The 24,798-nt window shown below is 38.8% G+C and overlaps 1 protein-coding gene and 1 pseudogene across 17 annotated transcripts in view; one reads left to right on the forward strand and one right to left on the reverse strand.

The window, feature by feature from the left end:
- TMCC1 (transmembrane and coiled-coil domain family 1) overlaps positions 1-24,798 on the forward strand; it is a 390,104-nt gene that overhangs the window by 48,564 nt on the left and 316,742 nt on the right. The window lies entirely within an intron of this gene.
- On the reverse strand, positions 1,682-2,059 carry LOC143646968 (microtubule-associated protein 1 light chain 3 beta pseudogene; annotated as a pseudogene).

A 24,798-nucleotide genomic window follows, 5' to 3' on the forward strand; every position in this document is an offset into this window, starting at 1 on the left:
TTATTTGTTTATTTAATTTTGCAGTTTTTGGTTGTGCCTTTATTCACCTTAATTCATTAAAAATGCACTTGTCTTCAAGAGCCTATAAATAAAGTGACAACCCCCTAATGTGGGTTAGAGTGGCCCTTCTTAGCATGAAATTTTTTTGTTTTGTATTTTTTAAAAGCAGTATTTCTCATAGAAATCTTATTGATCACACAGTAGTTACAAGAATGTCAGATATAATGACATACACAATCTGAACAAGACAGGCTGATTGAGAATTTACATTGTGTGGTAAAAATATACAGAGTTGGAGTTAGCAATGTAGACAGACACATGAGGATTGGGGAGGTCGCAAAGGTGGTGACCCCTCTGAGGCTGAACACGCAGGCTCCCAATAGTAAGGCTGCGCTCCGCACCAGGACATATCTCCCACCAAGAGAGACAGGCTTCCACACACACCTAAAGGCCAGAAGGAACACTGACCTGTTGCACAGACATCTGAGCTGACAGATCTGTGATTGTCCTATGACACACCCGCGAAAACAGTGAATAGTAAACCCTATCCAAGTAGCAGGATGTATCAAGTCACTTATTTTATATAGGATACGGAAGATGTTAAGTTATGGTCTCCTTTTCTACATTTTCTTCACAATTGACATGCATTTAAGAGTGGGGGAGCTTTGGTGGTGGTTTCACCTAACAGTACTCTTACAAAATGTGAGAAATATTTAATAACGTATTTTAGTTGCACACTTAACAGATAACATGAATCATCTATAGCTTTAAGCCAAAAAGTACAAGGGGATATATCTTAATTTTAATGCTTGAGTTTTAGTTTCTACCGCTGTCCTTATGAAAGAATACAATTCTTGTTTATTTACCAAATCAGGTACTAGTTTTGAGTTCTCAGAAAAATCCAGAATAAGAAATGTCACTCCCTTATTCTTTTGGCTTTTTTAGAAGATAGACCAAAATTCTAAGTCAAGATTCCTACAAAGCTGTGATGTTTTTCTCCAAGTAACTGTCCAGAGAACAAACCAAAGATGAAGCATCTTAGTGTTTGACTAAATTTTCTAATGCTGCAGGAGACCTGACCTGGGATACATCCTTGGAGGAACCAGAAATGTTAATGGGGTGGTTTGTATACCCCCCCGCCCCCCCCCCTCCATGCACCTGCTTTGCACCAGCCATTGTGGCAAATGATTCTCTGGGGGTGGGGGTGGGGTGATGCCTGACAAGCTGTGCTGAAAGGTCTTCCTAGGAGGTCTGCCCAGCTGCATGGACAGCCTTCTATGGAAAGGTAGCAGGCTTGGAACCTAAAAGAAAACAGCTCCTCTCAGGGCCTTTGAGTTACTGCTCGAATTGCAAGTTCCTATTCAGGAAAAAATGCATTAAAATAACTCGAAGGTCTCTTATTGGCAACTTGAGATGTAAAGTATTTTATTTTCAAACTTCTAAAATGTGAAAGCAAGATAGTCCACGTTAAATAATAAAAATTCTCCAAAACTGAATGTGCTTGTTTGGAGCTCAGTTTTTCTGCTTGAAATACAAAAACTTCCTACGACTCTTAGGTGGAAACACTACTGTTTTGATGACCTGTGATTAAATGACTGATCAATCTCAGTTGATAACATCACTTTTTTTTTTTGCCTTGTGTAGGATTTAAAAAATTCTGGAATAGATGCTTCTGCCAGCCTTACACCAACAATTTCATCCCAAATGTCTCCTGAGAGGCATAGACAATATAGAGGAAACCATCTTCAGCCTACTCATTCTCATAGACTTCAGAGATGAGCATGGAGACACTCACCATTCTATGTCCGTTCACCAGCAGGAGGAAGGCCTGGATGGCATTGAGTTGCAGGCACTGTCTAATTATTTTGATTAGTTCACTCATGTTGATGTGATCTGGTACAAGGAACTTGATTTTATCCAGGACAGGAAGCTGCTTCTCACCTTTGTATCTTTCTCTTATCACCAGGATTTTGGTAGGATGCTACTCTTAGATAAGTCAGACATCTTCTATCCTTTGTTTGAAAGTGCAGTGCTGCTTGAAGGTCTTCTCAGATGGCATGGCAGTGCGGAGGCAGTGCAGCAGTGACTCTGAGGGGCCCAGCTCTCCCTATTTGATTTTTGATGAGATTTTTAACATCTGTTCCATCATCTTGAATTAATTGTTTCAACTCTTGTATCTCATTTGAATTGTTGGTTTGTTCATTCAACTGAGCCATATCTTCGATTTTCCTAGTATAACTCATTTTTTGCTGGCATTTAGGCATTTCATTTCCTTAAGTAGTTTATTTGGAGGTTGTTTTCACTCTTTTACCTAGGGTTTTATTTGCTGGTTGGCTTTGTTCTGTATCTGTTCTTTGACATAGACGTCAGCTTATTCTAGACCTCTAGCATAGGTTTTATTTCACTGATAAAAGTTTTCATGTCTTGTTTTTTCTGTTTCTTGCCCTGCCGATATGAAGGCCCCCCCCCCCTTTTTTTTGAGGAGGGTTTCCTCAGCTATTATAGACCCCAGTCAGATTTTCCCAGACCCGACTGGCTGAAGTCTCAGGAGGAAAAAGTTACCAGCATCAGTTTTCCCTGAGTATGAGACCCAGCAGTTTGTCAGGCTTTCCTAAGAAGCCTCTAGACTCTGCTTTTCCTATCCTGCCCAGCATGTGGCTCTTGTCTGCCTGTGGCTTCCCACCAGTGTAAAGTGATATGGTACCTTTGAGCAGGTTCTCCCTGCCTGGTGTGGTTGAGACAGAGGTGAGGTTGTAGGTTGGCTTTAATTGCTTCAGTTTTCCAGTCCCTGGAGCCTGAATTCCTTGAAGGAGGAGTCCCCCTTGATCTGGCCCCCACCTTACTCTTGGGGAAGATACAACCTTTAGGGAATAAACTCCTTTTACCTGACTAGTTACTTTGTCTCTCAGAGAAGCTTAATTCCTCCCTTGCCTGGGGCAGCTGGAGCCTGATATGGCTTCCAGTTCTATCTAATGAGCTGTTAAGGAGTAGAAAAAACAAAACAAAACAAAACAAACAAGCAAAAAAAGCTTCTTCAGAGCCAGTACAGCTTCTCAAATTTGTCAGTCAATAAATTAAATTGGTATGTGGCTCTATGTTTCTCCAAACTCTATGTCTCCCTTTTTCTTGGGGCTAGGCCTTTTGCAGTATTTTGTGCTTACTCAAAAAACCTCTGTTTTTTTAAATCCCTGTCAGCCCTGACCCCTCTCTTCTGTGGCAAAAACTTCTAGTACTTCTAGTTCTTACTCCAGGTTTATCTGTGCTTGGGACCTATTTTCAGTAGTCAGATTTTGTTAATTATTTCTGCAAGTGGAGCTTGGTTGAGCTAAGCCCTTGCTGCTAGTAAAGTCTGTTTACTTTCCTCTGGGTTACCAGCCTCCTGTGCCTGTCGGGGAGGGGGCACTGGCCTCTAGGGTTTGGGGGACTTGCAGTTCTCTGTGGGGTCTCAGCTGGTCGAGCTGGTCTAGACTGGTGTACGCTGTGTGTTTGGTCACTGATGTGGCCCCAACAGTTGTTCTGTAATGTTCCTGGCTATTTACTAGCTGCTTTGGAAAACAAACTAAATTCCTCACTTCACTAAGCCACCATCTTGCCCCCTCTATGTTGGATAGTTTTTATTGCTATATCTTTAGATTCACTAGTCTTTTGTTCTGCAGTGTCATATCTGCTGCTAATCCTATCCAGTGCATTTTTTGTTTTAGATGTTTTTTATCTGTAGAAGTTTGACTTTGATCATTTTTATATATTCCATGTGAAGTCTCTACTTTACATTCTGTACCTTTACTTTCTCGAACCCATGGAATATAATTCTTACCTTTTAATATTCTTGTCTGTTAATCCTATTATCTGTGTCATGTTTTTTTTTTTTTTTTTTAAGTATTTTGTTTATTTTATTATTTTTTGTTTGTTTGTTTGTTTTTTACATGGACTGGGGCCGGGAATCGAACCGGGGTCCTCCGGCATGGCAGGCAAGCACTCTTGCCCGCTGAGCCACCGCGGCCCGCCCTGTGTCATGTTTTGATCCGTTTCTGTTGCTTGATTTTTCTCCTGATTTTGGGTTGTATTCTTCTGCCTTTTTGCAGGCCTTATGTTTTTTATTGGATGACAGACATTGTAGAGGTTAACTTTTTGGGTATTATCTATTTTTGTATGCCTATAAATATTCTTGAGCTTTGTTCTAGGATGCAGTTAAGTTACTTGGAAACAGTTTGATCCTTCCAGGGCTTGCTTTTAAGCTGCATTAGATAGCACCAGAGCAGTGATTATTTCATCTAGAGTTAATTTTGCTGGCAAACTGAAGCAATACTCTTTTGAGTACTTCTGATGTCCTTTGAACTAGGAAGTTTTCTACCGTAGCTGTTGAGAACACGGACTATTTCTGGCCCTGTGTGAAATCTGAAAATCGTTTTCTCTACTCCTTCAGGTGGTTCTTTCCCTCAGCCCTAGGTAGTTTCTTCAAACACATATACTGATCAGTACTCAACAGAAGACTTAAATGAGACTTATTCCACAGATCTGGAACTCTCTCTGGACAGTTCTGTTCTTTCCAGTACTCTACCTTAAAACTCTAGCCTCTCTCAACTTGGGTTTCTTCTCCTCAGTTCTGGGAAATAGCTGAGATCTGCCTTGCTTTCCTCTTCCTGTGCTGTGGCCTGGAAACTCTCTTCAGGCAGTAAACCTGGGCATTCATCCTCTCTCAGGTATCATTGTACTGTACTGCCTGATGCCCGATTCTGAAAAACATTCTTTTGCATATTTTTTCTGGTACTTTAGTAGCTGTAGGTAGGATAAATCCAGTCTTTCTTTCTTTTCTTTTTTTTTTTTGCATGAGCAGGCACCAGGAATCGAACCCAGGTCTCTGGCATGGCAGGCAAGAATTCTGCCACTGAGCCACCATGGCACCGCCCAAATCCATTCTTTTTTACTCTATCTTGGCCATATGCCTACTGCTATATATTCTATAATTTGTAATTTAATAGAAAGTATTTATGTGACAGACATCAAGAAATAACTAATTTGTTGATAAAATAAAGCATTTGTGGTTCTCACACGTGCTGTTTGAGACCAATGGAAGAAAGGTTTATTTGGTTTGGAACTGAAATTTTCCGTAGTGCATAATCTAATTCAGCCTATCTGTATAGCTCATTTGAACAATTGAAACACAGGGAGCACAGAATAAGAGGTCTTTTAACCCTGTATAGATTATTGTAATGCCTGGATACATCATAGGGTATATTAAGCAGATAATCAAAAGGTATTGGCAAAGTCCCCTGAGGGATGGGAGAAAGAATGTGGAGCTATTAAACCTTAGCATCAGGAATCCTTTGATGCTGTGTCAAACTTTAGGGACACACAAATCAATAGGCCATGCCCTCAATCTTGCGATTTACTCTTGTGAAGCTTATGGTATGTAGCAGAGAAACTTATACTACCTATAGGCATGCTGTGCTAGTTTGAAAGGACGTATGTACCCTAGAAAAGCTGTTTTAATCCTAATCCCATGTTGTAAAGGCAGCCATTTCTTCTAATCCTTATTCAGTACTGTATGTTTGGAAATTAGATCATCTCCCTGGAGATGTGATTCAATCAAGAATGGTTGTTAAGCTGGATTAGGTGGAGACGTTTCCTCACGCATTCAGGTGGGTCTTGATTGGTTTACTGGAATCCTATAAGAAAGAGATTCTGAGAGAACAGAGAACAACACAGCCACGAGAAGCAGAGAGTCCACTAGCCAGCGACATTTGGAGATAAGTAAGGAAAACGCCTCCCAGGTTGCTTCATGAAACAGGAAACCAGAAGAGAAAGCTAGCAGATGACGCTGTATTCACCATGTGCCTTTCCAGATGAGAGAGAAACCCGGACTGTGTTTGCCATGTGCCTTCTCACTTAAGAGAGAAACCCTGAACGTCATTGGCCTTCTTGAACCAAGGTATCCTTCCCTGGATGCCTTAGATTGGACATTTCTATAGACTTGTTTTAATTGGGACATTTTCTCAGCCTTAGAACTATAAACTAGCAATTTACTAAATTCCTCTTTTTAAAAGCCATTCCTTTTCTGGTATATTGAATTCTGGCAGCTAGGAAACTAGAACACATGCCTAAGAGTTACTTCTGGGTTACCTCTTTTGTTGCTCAGATGTGGCCTTAGTCTCTCTAAGCCCAACTCTGCAAGTGAAATCATTGCCTTTCCCCCCTACGTGGAATATGACTTCCAGGGGTGAAAGTCTCCGTGATGACATGGGAGATGACTCCCAGGGATGAAACCAGACCTGGCACCGTGGGATCAAGAATTATATCCTGACCAAAAAGAGGGAAAAGAAGTGTAATTTATAAAGTATCAGTGGCAGAGACAGAGTTCAAATAGTGTTGAAAGGCTACTCTGGAGGTTGCTCTTACACAAGCTTCTGGTAGACCCTGCTACCTATCATAACCTGCCAAGCCCCAACCAGGACCATTGCAGCCAATCCTAAAGAACATCTAAGACAATATATAAGATTGCACAAGGGTTCCAGGCACTAGAGTAACTTTCTGGAAATCTGCAACCTCCAGATGGGTCCTTGGTACAGATAAGTCCTGAAACCTAGCCAATCCTCTCCAGAACATCAGATAGTTCCATTTCCCTACCCCATATAAATGACAGACCCTTCCAACATGAAAAAGTTAGAATGACCATAGCTCAGACACTCCTAAAGAGAGGTATGGAAAGATCAAAGATGATGGTGGAATTATACAGAGAAGATAAAATTTACCAAATGAATATGAATGTTGAATCATTAAATTGATCTCTTTTAGTCTCTAGTATTTTAGAGAAACTAGAAGTAAAAACCTAAAATTGTGAAATTGTAACCCATATCAAAGTCTTGTTCTATAACTAATTGTGGGACTATGCTTTGAAATTTATAGCTTTTTTGTATTTATGTTATTTTTCACGAAAAAGAAGGAAAAAAAGTTGATTGTGATGATAAAAAATATTTAAGCCCTTTAGCCTCCTATATTCTGGAGCAGCTAGAAGGAGAAATATGAGAGGATCATATGGTAGCCCATGACAAACTCTGGGATCCGTCCTGTAACTACTTGAAGAGTACTTTGAAAATTGTTGCTTTTTTATTTCTTTGCTGTGTATGTGTTATACTACATAATAAAAATAGCTTACACATTCCTGGTTCTGTAAGAGATATAGCAAGTGTATACAAAACCACCTGTTGTGTCAGATTTACTTTGGTCCTCCCTTCCACGTTAACTTTTAGTTTCTCTGCTAGATCTTCATATGCATTATTTTCATGTATAATTCTATATTTCCTGCTGACGTAGGTATCTACATTAGTGGTTTTACAATATTTGTTTGATGAGGGACTGGAGTGCATGGTCTGTTTGCTAGACTACCTAGTATTATTTGTGTATGTTTTATATATTTGTTTGTATGATATGGTCATTATCTTGCCATAAAAAGCAAATAGATTTTTTTTTTCTTACATGGGCAGGCATCGGGAATTGAACCCAGGTCTCTGGCATGGCAGACTAGTACTCTGCCTGCTGAGCCATTGTGGCCTGCTCAACAAATGGATTTTTGCATTTTCTTTAGTTCACTGCTTATTTGTTATTAATCAGATGGCTGCATTTTCTGCTGAAGTGTATGTCTGATTGCTGCTTTCGTTGATAGTTCCAGTGCCATCTGGGTTTGGTTCTTGTTATACCTCCATGTAGTCTTTAGTGTCCAGTATTGTTGATTTGAAAAATTTTGCAGACTGAGAGCTGGTAATTGTCAGCCAGTCATTTGCATTATTCAGTAGTGTTTCTTTCTCCTTCTTTTGCTCCTCTGTCCCAGCTGGTGTTACTTTGTCCAGAAGACATACCCAGAGTTAGTACTTTTTTCAGATGTTGACACTTGGTGAACAGCTGCTCTTGATTACAAGATTTAGTAGACACAGTGTCCATCCTCCCGGATTGGATTGCTTTTCATATGTGCTTTTAAAAAAGAACTTTTTGGGGAAACATTTTGGATTGCAGTTGTTCATCCTGATCTATGCAAAGAAAGGAAAGCTATTGCTGGGACTTTGAGGAGGTATGTCTTTTTTATTCTACTGAAAAATTGCATCACTTAGCGCTCTCAGAGTATTATAAAGTAATAATATAACATTGACTCTATGTTTGGTAGAAATCAGTTGTCATTCATTTACTTGTTCCATCTTCCTTTCTCCCTTCTTTTTCTATCAATTGTCATAGCTTTCATGGTGTATAGTATAGTAGCTTTTTTTTTTTTTTTTTAACATTTTCCCTGAATTTTCTTAAACATTGAGTTAAACTTATAAATAACAGGAAGCAATTTGAATTCTTATTCAGGTTGAGATTGTGGCTTTGATAACACCGAGTTTATTCATTTGTATACTGTGTAGACCCTGGATTGTTTGGACAATCTAAGAACCCTCTGCATTATGTATGACTATATGATTTTATAGTGTAATCAATATGATTTACAATAAGAGGTGTGATATCATACAGTTTTTTTTTTTTTAAGCTTAATGGGTTTATTGAGAGAGTGAGAAGCAGATTGAGAGCAAAGGGAGAGCAGGCAGGTGGGAGCCAGCGAAACCTCCTAGCAAAAGGAAAGGAAAAATGGCTCCAACTCTCTTTCTGACAGCTTGTGATTTTAAAGGAACAAATGTGCCAAGAGTGGTGGAGGGTGATGTGTGGCTGCAGGCATCACCGGGAGATATCAGACTGGTGCAGAGCATGACTTCAAGCTCATGGTTATCTGGTCTGGCCTCTGGCGAGTGGGGCATTGGCACATTCATGCTCATCTGTCTCACCAGCACATCAGGTCCTCAGAGAAGCTGCTGAGTAAGAAAAGCTGAAGGGCCCCCATGCCACAGAATCCATTTGTGTGTTAAGTTTTATTTTTTGAGACCTGATATCCCTGCCTTTTTATTTTAATAAAATTGACCAGAGCTGGGTTTCGGTTTGGGGGCATGCCTTAGTTCAGCTTGAAGAAATTTTTTGAGGGAGCAGGGACATTGTGTTCTCTTTTTGGCTACTTCCTGCTGTCTAAGGGGCAGAGTCGGGGAAGGAAAAATTGCTTTGAGCCAGGCAGGGGCATTATTAATTGGGCTGTGATAGGAGCAGGTTTTACATTTTTGTTGTAGTAGGAGTATGTTTTTAGAATTTTGCTGGTTTATCCCAGCTGCTGTTGACCTGTGAACAAACTTAGATAGACATTGTAAGATGCAGGGGTTTAGGAAGAAAATTAATAGGAGGATAATTAAGGATGAGTGAGTTGTTAATAAGATCCAAGGGGCAAAGGGATGAGTTGATGAAATCAGTTGTTATTTTTGGAGAGTTTAGCATCTTCGGGTTTCAGAGCTTCTTTGGCATTGGAACAATTTGGAGATTTTAAGTTTCTGAAAAACAAACTTAAATAAAATTTTATAGAGCATTAGATATTTTTTAGGGTTTTGGGGAACATTGTTGATTGGGGTTGCCGTATTTTGGCAATTTGTAATGTTTGGCTGAAGTTTGCATAAGAGTAACCTCCAGAATAACTTCTTGACTTGATTTGAAATTTTTAGCCATTGAAACTCCATTTCTTTTCCCCCTTTTGTTCAGTTCATCCATGTTTAGAGCCAGGCTCATTTTTGGAGCTTATGTTTCACAGTGCCAGAGCAGTCATGTTCTGTGATGCCAGGATTAGTTGTATTTCACACAGTTGCCGGGTTTATATTCCTGGAAATATGTCCCACGTTGGGAGGAAGCTCAGAGTTTGGCTTAGAGAGAGACCATGTTTCAGCAACAGCAGAAATCTTCTGTAGATGGCTGTTAGGCACTTATTCTAAGTAGGTTTAGTTTACTATTGCAGAAATAAGTTTTATAAGGGCAAGCCTTAAAATTGAGGCCTTGGCTTCCTGGGAAATTCCTAATAGTTTTATCTTTCCCAGTTCCTTAAGGGACTTTGCAGATGCTTTTTCATTTTTTGCCCCAAACACTCTGAAATGTAGAGTATAAAGCTTTAATTTGTACAGAACATCAAGATTTTGTTCCTTATTCCAGATTTTATATTAAGTAAAGTTGAATTAGGTTGTTTAATTTACTAGAGGACCCACGGAGGAGGCGCCCATAGTTCGTGGTTTACTTGGCCTACGTGCATGGGAGTGAAGTACTTCTTGTTCATGCCTGAAACTGAGTTGATAAAAGAATATTAAGACTTCTGGAGAAGATGGCGGCTTAGTAAGACGCGCGGATCTTAGTTTCTTCTCCAGGACAGCTACTAGGGGAGTAGAAACGATACAGAACAGCGCCCAAAGCCACAACAGAGATAAAAAAGACAGCGTACCCCATCCTGGAACAGCTGGCTGGCTGAGAGAAGCCGCTCGGGTGAGATCGCTGAGGCGCGCGGGCTTCACCGGGCGGGGCGGCAAGCGGCCGGAGTAACTCCCTTCCCCCTTCCCGGGCTGGCTGGGAGAATTGGAGAGGCGGTTCCCTGAAACCGTGGCGGCTGACGCCCACACCACGGGCGGCCCCCGGGACCAACTGAGAGAATTGGATCGGAAATCCCCAGGCCGCGGAGAGCGGTGACGGGTGGGGGAGGCCCCTTCCAAACCCGTGACTCCCCAGGAATGTGCACTCTCCCGGGCGGGCTGCTGCCGCTGGCGCCCTCCCGCCACGCTTGTCGCCCGGGCCGACTAGGAAATTCGGACGGGCGCTTTCCCGGGCTGCGGCGGCCAGCAACCCTCCCTGCGTTCGGACCCCGGGCCGGCTAGAACTCTTCCAAGCCGCTTCGGCTAGCGAACCTCCCGGACGGCGAGAGTTTTCCAAAGTTAAAGGTCCCACAGCACCTTTTACTGGTGGGACCCGCAGACAAACGTGTGCCACGAGTGCCACCTACTGGGCAAGATAAGAAAAACAGATCCCAGAGATTTCACAGAAAAATCTTACAACCTTGCTGGGTCCAACACCCAGAGAAATCTGAATAAATGCCCAGACGCCAGCAGCAGAAGATAACTGTCCACGCTCAAAAGATTGAGAATATGGCCCAGTCAAAGGAACAAACCAATAGCTCAAATGAGATACAAGAGCTGAGACAACTAATCCTGAATATACGAACAGAAATGGAAAACCTCTTCAAAAATGAAATCGATAAATTGAGGGAGGACATGAAGAGGACATGGGCTGAACATAAAGAAGAAATAGAAAAACTGAAAAAACAAATCGCAGAACTTATGGAAGTGAAGGTTAAAGTAGCAAACATAGAAAAAATAATGGATAGCTACAATGATAGATTTAAAGAGACAGAAGATAGAATTAGTGATTTGGAGGATGGAACATCTGAATTCCAAAAAGAAACAGAAACTATAGGGAAAAGAATGGAAAAATTTGAACAGGGTATCAGGGAACTCAAGGACAATATGAACCGCACAAATATATGTGTTGTGGGTGTCCCAGAAGGAGAAGAGAAGGGAAAAGGAGGAGAAAAACTAATGGAAGAAATTATCACTGAAAATTTCCCAACTCTTATGAAAGACCTAAAATTACAGATCCAAGAAGTGCAGCGCACCCCAAAGAGATTAGACCCAAATAGGCGTTCTCCAAGACACTTACTAGTTAGAATGTCAGAGGTCAAAGAGAAAGAGAGGATCTTGAAAGCAGCAAGAGAAAAACAATCCATCACATACAAGGGAAACCCAATAAGACTATATGTAGATTTCTCAGCAGAAACCATGGAGGCTAGAAGACAGTGGGATGATATATTTAAATTACTAAAAGAGAAAAACTGCCAACCAAGACTCCTATATCCAGCAAAATTGTCCTTCAAAAATGAGGGGGAAATTAAAACATTCTCAGACAAAAAGTCACTGAGAGAATTTGTGACCAAGAGACCAGCTCTGCAAGAAATACTAAAGGGAGCACTAGAGTCAGAACCGAAAAGACAGAAGAGAGAGGTATGGAGAAGAGTGTAGAAAGAAGGAAAGTCAGATACGATATATATAATACAAAAGGCAAAATGGTAGAGGAAAATATTATCCAAACAATAATAACACTAAATGTTAATGGACTGAATTCCCCAATCAAAAGACATAGAATGGCAGAATGGATTAAAAAACAGGATCCTTCTATATGCTGTCTACAGGAAACACATCTTAGACCCAAAGATAAACATAGGTTGAAAGTGAAAGGTTGTGAAAAGATATTTCATGCAAATAACAACCAGAAAATAGCAGGAGTGGCTATACTAATATCCAACAAGTTGGACTTCAAATGTAAAACAGTTAATTTACTAGACAGATTAAATTAGATAGTGCACATTTTGAACAAAATAAACATTTTTTTATCTCGCACAAAAGTTAAAGCTTTAAAATATAGACGATATTACTTTTTACCTTGTATATTAATTTATTTTAGTCATAACTATATCAGTTTCATTACATTTTTAATTGGAGTTTGGGGGTTATATAAAGAGTAAAGGGCCTCAATTTAATGATAATGGTTAATGCTTACAATCTGAGCTTTAATTTTTGTAAGTATTTTTTAAATGAAGATTTTTTTAGAAATAAAAACATTAGATAGTTGTTTTATATTAAGAATTATAGCAGAGGTTTTGTTCTATTGTATTTTTACACATTTACCAGGGTTATGTTATTTAAAAAATAAAATATAATATATATTTGTTTAACTTTTTTCTTTTAAGTTGAGCACATATATTTTTAGAGACGTATTAGAGTAAAGCAGTGCAACTGACAGTTTGGCTGTTTTTATGATTTGTAGCCTTTTTTAAATAATTAAAACCATGATTAATAATACCATAACATTGCTTAATATCATATAGATTAGTATTAGGATATAACTTTGATAGTGAGAATATTGTTAAATTTTGAGGAATTTATACAGTGTTCAAACATATGAATATTTATTTAAATTTAATTAGTAACAAGATAAAAATTCTCTTTAACCATTGTAATATATCTGAAATATTTCTTATGCAATAGGTTAAATTATTTTAGTACCTTAGCACCTTATTTATACAAGGTGAAAGAACAAATTAATTGTAAGTTTTTTCCTAACCGTGAGAAGACTTGTTTTCTAAAATAAAGGATAATGCCTGCATAAACATTAATAAGGATATTATTCAGATGTAAAATATTTTAGGCACAATATTTGGATGATTAAGAAAAATTATTTTTCAAAATACTTTACGTGAAGAGCACAGTAACAATTCATGTTAATAGAACACAGCAAAAACTTAACCCTAACTTTGTATGGATACTCATCATAACACAGAAGCTTTTTTTAAAAAAAATATATGATACACAGACCTATTAAAATTTGGTTAGTACTGATTATGACAGAATTTACTTTCATAAACTCCTTCTTTTTAACTCCTTACAATCATTTTATGACAGAGTTCATTTTCATAAACTTTTTCTTTATAACTTTTTACACTCATTCAGAACTTATAGTTAAAAATGACTATGACAGGGTGGGCCACGGTAGCTCAGCAGGCAGGGTTTTCGCCTGCTGTGTCGAAGACCTGGGTTTGATTCCTGGTGCTTCCCTAGACATATAAAAAAAAAAAATTAAAAAAAAAGAAAAAAAAATGACTATGATGAATAAAATTCATCTCCTTCAACTCTCTATTACTTTATTTATTTAGGGCTTATAATTCACAATGACTATAACAAGTAAAATTCATTTTTTAAAAACTTTTTGTCACCTTTTGTATTCATTTCCCACCTATAGTTATTTTTTTTAATTTTCTTATTAATTAAAAAAATTAACAAACAAAACATTAAGATATCATTCCATTCTACATATACAATCAGTAATTCTTAATAACATCACATAGTTGCATATTCATCATTTCTTAGAACATTTGCATCGATTTAGAAAAAGAAATAAAAAGACAACAGAAAAAGAAATATAACGATAACAGAGAAAAAAAAAGATTATACATACCATACCCCTTACCCCTTGCTTTCATTTACCATCAGCATTTCAAATTAAATTTATTTTAACATTTATTCCCCCCATTATTTATCTTTATTTCATATGTTCTACTCTTCTGTTGATATAGTAGCTAAAAGGAGCATCAGACACAAGGTTTTCACATTCACAGAGTCTCATTGCGAAAGCTATATCATTGTTCAATCATCATCAAGAAACATGGCTACTGGAACACAGCTCCACATTTTCAGGCAGTTCCCTCCAGCCTCTCCGCTACATCTTGAACAACAAGGTGATATCTACTTAATGCATAAGAATAACCTCCAGGATAACCTCTCAACTCTGTTTGAAATCTCTCAGCCGTTGACACTTAACTCTTCCCCCTTTGGTCGAGAAGGTTCTCCCAATCCCTTGATGTTAATTCTCAGCTCATTCTAGGGTTTTTCTCAGTCCCTTGATGCTGAGTCTCAGCTCATTCCAGGATCTCTGTCCCACGTTGCCAGGAAGGTCATATCGTCTGCAAACAGTGATAGTTTTACTTCTTCCTTTCCAATTTTGATGCCTTGTATTTCTTTTTCTTGTCTGATTGCTCTGGCTAGAAGCTCCAACACAACATTGAATAATAGTGGTGATAGTGGACATCCTTGTCTTGTTCCTGATCTTAGGGGGAGAGTTTTCAATTTTTCCCCATTGAGGATGATATTAGCTGTGGGTTTTTCATATATTCCCTCTATCATTTTAAGGAAGTTCCCTTGTATTCCTATCTTTTGAAGTGTTTTCAACAGGAAAGGATGTTGAATCTTGTCAAATGCCTTCTCTGCATCAATTGAGATGATCATGTGATTTTTCTGCTTTGATTTGTTGATATGGTGTATTATATTAATTGATTTTCTTATGTTGAACCATCCTTGCATACCTGGGATGAATCCTACTTGTCATGATGTATAATTCTTTTGATGTGCTGTTGCATTCGATTTGCTAGAATTTTGTTGAGGATTTTTGCATCTATATTCATTAGAGAGATAGGTCTGTAGTTTTCTTTTTTTCTAATATCTTTGCCTGGTTTGGGTATGAGGGTGATGTTGGCTTCATAGAATGAATTAGGTAGCTTTCCCTCCACTTCGATTTTTTTGGAGAGTTTGAGGAGAGTTGGTACTAATTCTTTCTGGAATGTTTGGTAGAATTCACATGTGAAGCCGTCTGGTCCTGGACTTTTCTTTTTAGGAAGCTTTTGAATGACTGATTCAATTTCTTTACTTGTGATTGGTTTGTTGAGGTCATCTATGTCTTCTTGAGTCAAAGTTGGTTGTTCCTGTCTTTCCAGGAACCCGTCCATTTCATCTAAATTGTTGTATTTATTAGCGTAAAGTTGTTCATAGGATCCTGTTATTACCTCCTTTATTTCTGTGAGGTCAGTGGTTATGTCTCCTCTTACATTTCTGATCTTATTTACTTGCATCCTCTCTCTTCTTCTTTTTGTCAGTCTTGCTAAGGCCCCTCAATCTTATTGATTTTCTCATAGAACCAACTTCTGGTCTTATTGATTTTCTCTATTGTTTTCAATTTCATTTATTTGTGCTCTAATCTTTGTTATTTCTTTCCATTTGCTTGCTTTCGGGTTAGTTTGCTGTTCTTTCTCCAGTTCTTCCAAGTGGACAGTTAATTCCCGAATTTTTGCCTTTTCTTCTTTTTTGATATAGGCATTTAGGGCAATAAACTTCCCTCTTAGCACTGCCTTTGCTGTGTCCCATAGGTTTTGATATGTTGTGTTTTCATTTTCATTTGCCTCGAGATATTTACTAATTTCTCTTGCAATTTCTTCGTTGACCCACTCGTTGTTTAAGAGTGTGTTGTTGAGCCTCCACGTATTTGTGAATTTTCTGGCACTCCGCCTATTATTGATTTCCAACTTCATTCCTTTATGATCCGAGAAAGTGTTGTGAATAATTTCAATCTTGTTAAATTTGTTGAGACTTGCTTTGTGACCCAGCATATGGTCTATCTTTGAGAATGATCCATGAGCACTTGAGAAAAAGGTGTATCCTGCTGTTGTGGGATGTAATGTCCTACAAATGTCTGTTAAGTCTAGCTCATTTATTGTAATATTCAAATTCTCTGTTTCTTTATTGATCCTCTGTCTAGATGTTCTGTCCATTGATGAGAGTGGTGAATTGAAGTTTCCAGCTATTATGGTATATGTGTCTATTTCCCTTTTCAGTGTTTGCAGTGTATTTCTCACGTATTTTGGGGCATTCTGGTTTGGTGCATAAATATTTATGATTGTTATGTCTTCTTGTTTAATTGTTCCTTGTATTAGTATATAGTGTCCTTCTTTGTCTCTTTTGACTGTTTTACATTTGAAGTCTAATTTGTTGGATATTAGTATAGCCACTCCTGCTATTTTCTGGTTGTTTTTTGCATGAAATATCTTTTCCCAACCTTTCACTTTCAACCTATGTTTATCTTTGGGTCTAAGATGTGTTTCCTGTAGACAGCATATAGAAGGATCCTGTTTTTTAATCCATTCTGCCAGTCTTTGTCTTTTGATTGGGGAATTCAGTCCATTAACATTTAGTGTTATTACTGTTTGGATAATATTTTCCTCTACCATTTTGCCTTTTGTATTATATATATCATATCTGACTTTCCTTCTTTCTACACTCTTCTCCATACCTCTCTCTTCTGTCTTTTTGTATCTGACTCTAGCGCTCCCTTTAGTATTTCTTGTAGAGCTGGTCTCTTGGTCACAAATTCTCTCAGTGACTTTTTGTCTGAAAATGTTTTAATTTCTCCCTCATTTTTGAAGGACAATTTTGCTGGATATAGGAGTCTTGGTTGGCAGTTTTTCTCTTTTAGTAATTTAAATATATCATCCCACTGTCTTCTAGCCTCCATGGTTTCTGCTGAGAAATCTGCACATAGTCTTATTGGGTTTCCCTTGTATGTGATGGATTGTTTTTCTCTTGCTGCTTTCAAGATCCTCTCTTTCTCTTTGACCTCTGACATTCTAACTAGTAAGTGTCTTGGAGAACGCCTATTTGGGTCTATTCTCTTTGGGGTGCGCTGCACTTCTTGGATCTGTAATTTTAGGTCTTTCATAAGAGTTGGGAAATTTTCAGTGATAATTTCTTCCATTAGTTTTTCTCCTCCTTTTCCCTTCTCTTCTCCTTCTGGGACACCCACAACACGTATATTTGTGCGCTTCATATTATCATTCAATTCCCTGATCCCCTGCTCAAATTTTTGCATTCTTTTTCCTGTAGTTTCTTTTTCTTTCTGGAATTCAGATGTTCCATCCTCCAGTTCACTAATTCTATCTTCTGTCTCTTTAAATCTGCCATTGTAGGTATCCATTGTTTTTTCCATCTTTTCTACTTTGTCCTTCAATCCCATAAGTTCTGTGATTTGTTTTTTCAGACTTTCTGTTTCTTCTTTTTGTTCAGCTCATGTCTTCTTCATGTCCTCCCTCAATTTATTGATTTGGTTTTTGAAGAGGATTTCCTTTTCTGTTTGTATATTCAGAATTAGTTGTCTCAGCTCCTGTATCTCATTTGAACTATATGTTTGTTCCTTTGACTGGGCCATATCTTCAATTTTCCTAGCATGATTCATTATTTTCTGCTGGCGTCTGGGCATTTAATCAGATTTCCCTGGGTGTGGGACCCAGCAGGTTGAAATATTTTCCTTTGAAATCTCTGGGCTCTGTTTTTCTTATCCTTCCCAGCATGTGGCACTTGTGGCGCTCGTCTGTCTGCGGGTCCCACCAGTAAAAGATGCTGCGGCTCCTTTGACTTTGGAAAACTCTCGCTGTGGGGGAGGATCACCAGGCGAAGCGGCTTGGGGAGTTCCGATTCAAATCTCCCAGCCGGCCCCGGAGTCCGCGGGTGGGGGGAGGGAGCGCCTGCCTCCGCGGCTTGGGGGAGTGCTGGTCCAAATCTCCCAACCGGCCCGGGTAGCCAAGTGTGGCATGGGCCGCCGGTCGCCGCGGCTTGGGGGAGTGCCGATCCAACATTCCCAGCTGGACCGGGAAGCCACGTGTGTGGGAGGGACCTAGGTTGCCGGCTTCCATGGCTTGGTGGACCTCCTATCCAATTCTCCCAGTCGGCCCCGGTGGCCGCGCATGGGGGGGCAGGCACCGTCTGCCGCAGCTGGAGGGCACCGCCTGTCCAATTCTCCAAGCCGGCCCGGGAAGGAGGGAGGGAGGGACTCCGACCGCCAGCCCCCCTGGTCCGGGGAAGCGCGCGCCCCTCAGGTTTCTCACCACATCGGATTCTCCCTGCCTGTTCAGCAGGGAGAATGGGGTATGCTGTCTTTTTGCTCTCTGTCGTGGCTCCGGGAGCTGTTCTGTACCGTTTCTATTTCTTTAGTAGCTGTTCTGGAGCAGAAACTAAGACCCGTGCATCTTACTAAGCCACCATCCTCTCTGGAAGTCATTGATTTGGTTTTTGATGAGGTTTTCCATGTCTGTTCGTACATTCTGAATTAATTGTTTCAGCTTCTGTATGTCATTTGAATTATTGGTTTGTTCCTTTGACTGGGCCATATCTTCAATTTTACTAGTGTGATTTGTTATTTTTTGCTGGCATCTAGGCATTTAATTACCTTAATTAGTTTATTCTGGAGATTGCTTTCACTTCTTTTATCTAGGGTTTCATTGCTGGATGAATTTGTTGTCTATCTGTTCTTTGACATTCAGTTCAGCTTGATCTGGACCTTTAGCTTAAGTTTTGTTTAACAGAGGAGAATTTTTCAGTTCTTGTTTTCTTGTTTCTTGCCCTGCTTGTGTGGTGCCTTCCCCCCAGGACACACACACTTAGGAGGGTCTACTTCCGTATTATAGACCCCAGCCAGATTTTCGCAGACCAAACTGGCCTCCTATCAGGAGGAAAGAGTCACCTGTGTCAGTTTTTCGCGAGGGTGAGACCCAGCAGGTTGAAAGACTTTCCTGTGAAGTCTCTGGACTCTATTTTTCTTATCCTGCCCTGTGTGTGGTGCTTGTCTGACTGCAGGTCCCACCAGCATAAGATGATGTGGTACCTTTAACTTTGGCAAACTCTCCCTGTTTGAGGGCATGGTGGAGACAGAGGAGAGGTTGTAGGCTGGTTTAAATGGCTTCAAATTACCAAGCCCTGGTGTCTGAATTCCTTGATGGAGGGATTCCACCTGAGTTGGGCTCCACCCCTCCCCTGGGGAAGGCACAGGTTCCAGACAAGCCCCCAAAAGAGCTCACTTCTGCCTATGCCTGGGGCAGTTGCAGCCTGAAAAGTCCTGCCGCTGTATCCAGAGGCAGTCAAGCCTTTGTAGATACACAGCCACAAAAACCTCTGTTTCCTTCTTTTTTTTCCCCCCCTTTTCTGTCAGTCCTGCCCCCTTGGTGTCAGGGCTAAAATGAGCAACCTCCGCTTTGATCAGGTTCACCTAAGCTGGGGGCCTATTTTTAGTAGTCAGAATTTGTTAATTAGTTCCACAATTGGTGTTTGATTGTGCCCAGTCCCTGCTGCTGGTAAAGTCTCTTTCCTTTCCCTCTGGGAAGCAGCCTGTGGGGCAGGGGCACGGACTGCCGCAGCTTTGGGAACTCACGGTTGGGGGGGGCGGTGCTCGCAGCTGGTCCACACTGGGGTACGCTGTGTGTCCGGTCACTGACGTGGCCCCAGGAGGTGTTCTGTACTGTTTCTGCTTATTTAGTAGTTGTTCTGGAGGACAAACTAAAATGTGCACATTGTTATGCTGCCATCTTGACCTGGAAGCCACCTATATTTATTTATTTAAACTGCATATAATTAAAAATAAATTTGATAATACATTTATAAAGGTATTGAACCTGTATACTTCCTCTTAATAATAGTATTTATGAAGGGAAGAAGAACCAGAGATCTATAAAATAATGGAGGAAAGGAAAAAATTTATGTTTGGATTTAAACACGGCCAGGTATTTATGTACTTTATACTCAGAACACATAAATGATTATTTTATAATATATTTAAAGTCTCTCAGTTCAATTTAGCAAAACATTCTAATTTTTCTTAACAGTGGTTTCAGCTGCTAAATAATGCTAGAAATGTGTTAATTTACAGAATTGTTATGGTTTTTAGAAACTAGTTTAGAGTTCTATTTGTTTAAATGTCACTTTTTTATCCAAAGGTTTTACACATCATCTTTATGAGGACTATTTAGGTTATTTTTTATTCTTTGCTTTTAAAATTCTTTTAGCATTTTTATTCTTTTGTTATGACTTTTATAGAAAGACTTAATAAGTGTATATTTTAATTAGAATATAAACCCTTAGAAGCCAAGATTTATGTCTTTTTATTCATGACAGACTGACATTAATAAAGTTATTATAACTCCAAATTTTGATGCAAATATCGAGGTAACAAATGGTTAAGTAAGAAAAGTTAGATTTTTAAAAATTTAGATAAAGTTATAAAAAATCCATTTATATTTTTATTAAACCTAATTGATTTTTTTCTTTTAGTGTACTAAAAGATTTAGTCATTCATATAATAGTTCTCTAGGGAGAAAGAGTAGCTCCCAAGCAGGTCCGAAAGTGACTTGAGAGTACAGGGAAAGGAGATTGGCTTGGTAGGTTATGGTTGTGAAGGGATGAGACTGGGGTGAGTATTCCTGCATGTCAGGACACTCTCACAGGACTTGGGTGATTTTAACTTCCCATTGGGGCCCAAAGAGCATCCAGGCCCTCTTTAAACCTTGTCTAGATATGTGCAGAGGGAGACATAGAGGGTGGGACTAGAAGGCTATCGGCAGTCAAATATCAAAAATGGAGGCAGACTTTTTAATTTTTTGCTTTGTATATATGTTATACTATACAATAAAAGTTTTTTAAAAATTAGCCCTAAGAGTCACCTCTTAGAAAACCTCTTTTGTTGCTCAGATGCAGCTTCCCTCTCTAAGCCAACTTGGCAGTGAGTTCACTCCCCCACCCGCCATGGGACATGATTCCCAGGGGTGTAAATCTCCTGGCAATGTGGGAAAGAAATCCCAGGATAAGCCAGGACCCAGCATCATGGGATTGAGAAAGACTTCTTGACCAAAAGGGGGAAGAGAGAAATGAGACAAAACAAAAGTTTCAGTGGCTGAGAGTTAATTGATTTTTTAAGTAGAACATACCTAAGCAGGATAAAATTACATTTGTTCAGTTCAAAAATTCATCATTCAATTCCTTCTATTGTTTTTATAATATTTTAAAATCATGAAGAACTTTAAAAGTACATTGACTATTAAGTTTGGGAAATATACTGAGCTCATTGAATTTGTCCAAAGTTTAAATCTAGGAAAACTTCTTTATTGGTTGTACAGACAGAAAGATATTAGGTTTAGAGCTTGTTGAGAATTTTCTTATTAATTTGCTGTTACTATCCAGAGGTATGTAACAGCATACATTGAAATGTCAGTATACATCAAAAATGCATACAGGCATAAATAGGAAATTTATTATTTGAAAAGAAAAACAGAAATATTTTTGAGAGGGATAAATAAAGGATTGAATATGCCATCTCATCCCATCTTCATTTTTTTGTAAAAATGGAATGAAATAATACACTCAATTTTTACTTCTAATAGTATTTTCATTTTAAATTATAGAGTAGTCAGATTATGTTATAGAAATAAAACCTTTTTTATAAACTTATAACTAAAATGCTTTTAATTTTCATACAGCCTATAGGTTCCCTTTTTAAAAGAATTTCTGTAATTAGTAACTAGCTATGAACATGTGACATATAAATGTAGGAACATACCAATTAATAATTAGACTGAACACATTAGCTAACAAATAGGCATTAAATATTTAAAATACCAAATATATTAGTTAACAGTTAGACATGAAGCACTTATGTGGTAGAATAGCACAAAGGAATAAAGTCATTAAGTTTGGGAGGAGGAACTTTCAAACCATTTGTTAATCGAGAGTGCCATGTTGTGGGGCAGCATCTTTGTTGTTTTAAAGGATATTGTGGCCAAGCCGAATTGCAGAGAAAAATAACTTTTTCCTAGTTGGAGTTTACTGAGAGGGGTTTTAGGAATTGATGGGGTGTTGCCCATGATTTCTGGAGTAGACACCATGTTAAAACAGGTTGGGGCACGGCGTCTGAGTGAGCCAAAGTAAACGCTGCATTAAAGCGGGTTGGGGAGCCTTAGGGGCACCAAGGTAAATGCTGGGCTGGGGTACGCTGGGGTGGAGCAAGATAGACACTGCGTTAAAGCAGGTTGGTGCCTTAGAGGCACCGAGGTAAATGCTGGGTCGGGGTGTCTCTGGACACCAAAGTGGGGTACTTCAAGTGAGGCTTAACTGCCCAGATCCATGACAAAACAGTCATCCCGGACTTGTCTTCAGAGACCAGGAAACTGCATGCAATTATTCACTGAAGGCATCCCTCAAGCTGTTTTGACTGCTGCACTGGGAAAAATGCTCCATGAGTGTCATGCTCCCCGAGCGTGGGAGAATTTTGACTGAGTACGCAGATTTCGTAAGCATGAGGCTAGAGCCACTTTAATGCAGACCTAAACACTGCACTGAGGCAGGTTGGGGTGTTCCTGGGACACCAAACAAAACTCTCAAGGGGAGAATCTGGCCAGAAAGAGATCACTTGGGCCAAATTACTTGTAGTCATTTGAATGCTATAGTAGAGGTTTTTTTTTTTAACATGGGTGGTTACCCAGATTCGAACCTGGGTCTCCAGCATGGCAGGTGGAAATTCTGCCACTGAGCCACTGTTGCACTGCTCTGAATGCTATAGTAGAGTTTTGAGCTAAAAATTGAGACTTCAATCCCAGTTCTGAAATTATTAATACATTTGAGACTTAAAATATATGTTTATTTTCTCACCCTAAAATGTTATTTTTATTTTTATTGTTATTTGCTTTACATACCTTATGAAATTGCTGAGAGTCAGAAGAGAACATTTGTATGAAAGACCACTTTATTGATATATTATTATTGCATTATAGACAACACTCTATAATGACGTATCTGTTTTTTGTTCATTTAAACACTCAATTTTTATTTCTCTTAAATTTATCTGCCAACTTTTTTAATGGTACAGCCTTATCATGAATCATATTTTTAAATCTCCATTTTCAATCATGGATGAACAGTATTTTTACAGTGCCTAATTACATAGTAGGAGGTGCTCAGTGTATTTTAAAAGTGTGGAATTGTTGAATACGGTGCTGGGAAAAAAATTCTGTGTAAGGAATTATTTTACTAGATCTGTTGGAAGGTGTTTTGAAGAGAAATTTGTTTCATTTATTTAAAAATATTTCTTGAGTGCTTATTCTGTTCTGGGTACATTTATTTAAAAATATTTATTGAGTGCCTGTGTTCTGGGTATTGGGGAAGAAAACAATCTTTGCCTTCATAGAGTTTATGTTAATATTAAATGTGGAGTGAGAATAAACAAGGTAAATAAGTAAAAATGTAGCATGTTAAATAGTGACAAGTTCTAATAAGAAAAAAAAAAGCAGGAAAGGGCAGCAGGGCATTTTGAGGGGAGGGTTTTGGTGATCACAGATGGCCTCAGAGAGAGAGTAACATTTGAGGAAAGGTGTGAAAGAGGTGAGGAAGCAACAAGCCTTGTAGCTATATTCCAAGCATAGGGAATGACAAGTGCAAAAACCCCAAGATAAAAGCTTGCCTGGCATGTCTGGGGAATGAAAAGGATGGGGGAGGATGAGTGTGTATTGTGGTACCTTATGGAAGTACTTTTCATACTTTAATGTGCATATGAATTACCTTGAGAGTTCTTGTTAAAATTCAGATTCTAATTTGTAGGCCTGGGGTGGGGCTCATTTCTAACAAGCTCCCAGGTGATGCTGTTCTTTTGTCGGATTTTAGCTCTTACTCTGTGAGATGGGAAGTCTTTGGAGGATTTTGGACAGTAGAGTGACATGATTTGATTTACATTTTAACATTGTCACTCCTCTGGCTGCTGAGTTGATAATAGACTGGTAGTGGATTGGGTAGGAGCAAAAGCAGGAATAATAGGAAGCTATTATAGTAATCAAATGAGAGAAGATGATGTTTGGTCTAGGAGGTAGCAGTGAATATGGTGACTTGTGGTCTGATTTTGGATTTATTTTTCAAGTAGAGTCAACAAGTTTTGCTTATAGATTTGGATGTCTGTTGTGAAAGAAAGAAAATAGTTAAGGATAACTTGAAGGTTTTCGCTCTGAGTCCATACTGCTAAATCAAATGGTTAATTCTTACCCTTCATTTTAATTGTAATATTTGACACAATACTATTCTTTGAAATACTTTCTTCATTTGGCTTCAGGACATTCATTCACTCAGTTTTTTTCCTACCTCTTTGGCTACTTTGATAAGAGTAGTTTCATTGGAATAGAGGGGATAAAAGTGATTGGGATGTTACCTTTAAAAAAGTGAAACATTTTCTAAACCTTGATGAAGTTGGATACTTAGATAAAAACCTAAAACTTTAGATAAATGTGCTTGATAGGAAATTTAAGATATTGAAATAATAGTATTAGCAATGGGTTTGATTAATTGTTCATTTAGAGAACTCAGTTCTCATTCATTTACTTGTTCTATCTTCCTTTCTCCCTTCTCTTTTTTTCTAGCAGTTGTCATTTGTCAATGGGAAATTTACTTTGAGAAAGTCTTTAGAGTATTCCCAAACCTTGATTATTAGTTCTGAGATTTTTGTTTCATGTTTTCAGGTATTTTTTTATCCCCTTAAATTTTTAAAAATAATTTCAAATTTACAGGACTGTTGCAAAAATAATGCAAAACCTGTAAAGACAACTGCAGCATATATTCCCTCCCAGACACTCAGATCCATCAGTTTTAACATTTTGCCACATTTGCCTTTCCCTCCTTCCTTTTCATTCAT

Source organism: Tamandua tetradactyla, chromosome 9 (assembly GCF_023851605.1).
Source record: "Tamandua tetradactyla isolate mTamTet1 chromosome 9, mTamTet1.pri, whole genome shotgun sequence".
Lineage (NCBI taxonomy): Eukaryota > Metazoa > Chordata > Mammalia > Pilosa > Myrmecophagidae > Tamandua > Tamandua tetradactyla.